The sequence below is a fragment of the Palaemon carinicauda genome, unplaced genomic scaffold (assembly GCF_036898095.1).
Source record: "Palaemon carinicauda isolate YSFRI2023 unplaced genomic scaffold, ASM3689809v2 scaffold831, whole genome shotgun sequence".
NCBI classification, from domain to species: domain Eukaryota; kingdom Metazoa; phylum Arthropoda; class Malacostraca; order Decapoda; family Palaemonidae; genus Palaemon; species Palaemon carinicauda.
Genome location: NW_027172129.1, coordinates 62,501 through 65,000, shown reverse-complemented (window position 1 = coordinate 65,000; position 2,500 = coordinate 62,501). Strand labels below are relative to the sequence as shown.

Here is a 2,500-nt window from a genome sequence, read left to right as displayed (position 1 = left end):
CAAAGTTTTTTGCCATTTTCTGTAGAAGTCCTTCCGTTGTAATTCTCTTCTATGTAGCTTAAATCTCGCAAATTTCGGGATGAAAGTTGAAAGATGATAGTTGAAAGACACAAATTAAATTTAATGAGATGTTATGAAACTGTAAAAAATGTGTTATCTTTTATTGATTTCAATCATATATTACATTATATTCATAAAAATGTAGATAAATTTAAGTACCAAATATCTGTTAATCATGCACGGAAATTGTATAATTTAGGGGCATTTTACAAACCACCTTGTTTAGACTCTCATTGTGTAATTACAAACCTGTCAAACAGATCCTTTTCCAATAAGGAGAAATGGTTGTTATCCTTTGGACTGGAACATTGTCTACATCCAAAGGTATCAAAATTCAAATTTTCTTTCTCTTTAGAATCCATGTATTGTAAACTTATGAATTATCCAATTGTTGACAAATTTCATCCTGGTGACCTTATAACAGACTTAAAAACATTAATGTCTAACACCCTTAAATTTTTCAAACAATCTGAGAAGGTAAGCTTTGATATAATAACAGAGTCGGATCTCAAAATTCTGAAAAACTTGAAAAAGGATAAAAACATAATAATATGTAAACCGGACAAAGGAAGAGGCGTGGTCATTATGAACAAACAAGACTACCTTACGAAAATGGACTCCATTCTCAATGACCCTTTCACATTTGAAAAATTAACATATCAAGACCCTTTTAAAAATACCCTTTTGTTAGAAGACCGATTAAATAGATTTTTAAAGAAATTATTAAACCAGAAAAACATTAATGAAATAGAGTACAAAACATTATATAGCAGCGGATCTAATCCAGGAATTATGTATGGCCTTCCAAAAATACATAAGGCAAATATACCACTAAGGCCAGTATTGTCATCTTTCAAAACTCACAATTATGAACTAGCAAAATTCATAATTCCCGGAATAAACAAATATGCTAAAAATGAATACTCCCTGGAAAACACCTATGAATTTTTTAATGACATTAAAGATACCCCAATAAGTGAAGAAAACTATATTGTAAGTTTAGATATAACGTCCCTATATACGAATGTACCGGTTCAGGAAACTATTAATATAATTACAAATCTCATTTATGATAATAACGACAACTTCAGAGGTTTGAATGAAAATTATTTCAGAAAGCTTTTAGATTTAACAGTTAATAACACCTACTTTGTATTTAATGGAAATTACTACAAACAAAAAGAGGGTTTAGCAATGGGTTCACCTTTATCTGCCACTCTAGCAAATATTTTTCTTTGTTATCATGAAGAAAAATGGTTAAATAATTGTCCATCAGATTTTAAGCCAGTTTACTACAGAAGATACGTAGATGATACATTTATAATATTGAAAAAGAAGGAAGATGCGGAAAACTTTTTGAATTACATGAATTCACAACATCCAAAAATCAAATTTACGATAGAAAAAGAACAGGATAATCAAATCCCCTTTTTAGATATTTTAATAAAAAAATCAAATAACGGTATAGACACCAACATTTACAGAAAACCTTCTCACACAGGACTCGGAGTTAATTTTTTGAGTAGATGCTATGCAAATTTCAAGTTAAACACATTTAGCACAATGTTTTACCGAGCGTTTAGATTAACGTCATCTTTTGAAAATTTTCATAGGGAAATATGTTTCCTGGAGAAATTCTTTTCCAACAATGGTTTCCCATCCAAAATATTCTATTACAAACTCAGAACTTTCCTTAACAGTACATTTTGTCCTAAACCAAAGAAATTTGGTCCAAAAAAAGTTGAACTCTTCATAAAATTACCTTATTTTAATGATGAAACAAACAAATATATTAAAATCAGAATACATGAAATCCTGAGTAAATACCTACCACAAATTAAACCGAATTTAATATTCTATAATTACTCTAAAATAAAAAGTTTTGTTAACCATAAAGAAAAGCTGCAAAAGACCTTTGAATCAATGGTGGTTTATCTGTTTAACTGTCCAAATTGCCAATTAGCTTACATTGGCTCCACGAAAAAATGCGTTTTTTCTCGCTACCAAGATCACAAGGGAATTAGCAGCCGAACTGGCAGAGCCTTGTCCAAACCTTTACAGTCCAGCATACGAGACCATTGCGAAATGGATTGTAAGTGTTCATTCTCTTTGGACAACTTTTCAATAATATACAGAGGCTCATATGAAAATGAAATAAGAATAGCAGAGTCAATCCTTATAAAATCTAAAAAGCCACAACTTAATCAAGAAATTTCTAGCTTTCCTTTGAAGATTGCCTAATTATGCCTTTTCCCATTCTAACTTAGAATTTATTTGTTTGTTTACAATATTTATGTACAGTTTGCTCTTTATTGTTTTACTTTCTTTTACCCAGGAACATGATTATGAACACAGAGATGTTTGAAACGTTGTTATTTGTTGGTGACGGAAATAAATTTAAGAATGTTTGGCGTTGTCGTAATTCTCCAGTTCCTTATTA

The 2,500-nt window shown here is 30.2% G+C and overlaps 1 long non-coding RNA gene across 1 annotated transcript; it reads left to right on the top strand.

Moving 5' to 3' along the window:
• The first annotated feature begins 2,087 nt into the window (after positions 1 to 2,087).
• Positions 2,088 to 2,468, top strand: LOC137637549 (uncharacterized). The gene is made up of 2 exons (XR_011043699.1): positions 2,088 to 2,152; positions 2,396 to 2,468. It is a non-coding gene; the product is annotated as an uncharacterized lncRNA (long non-coding RNA).
• Positions 2,469 to 2,500: the final 32 nt, after the last annotated feature.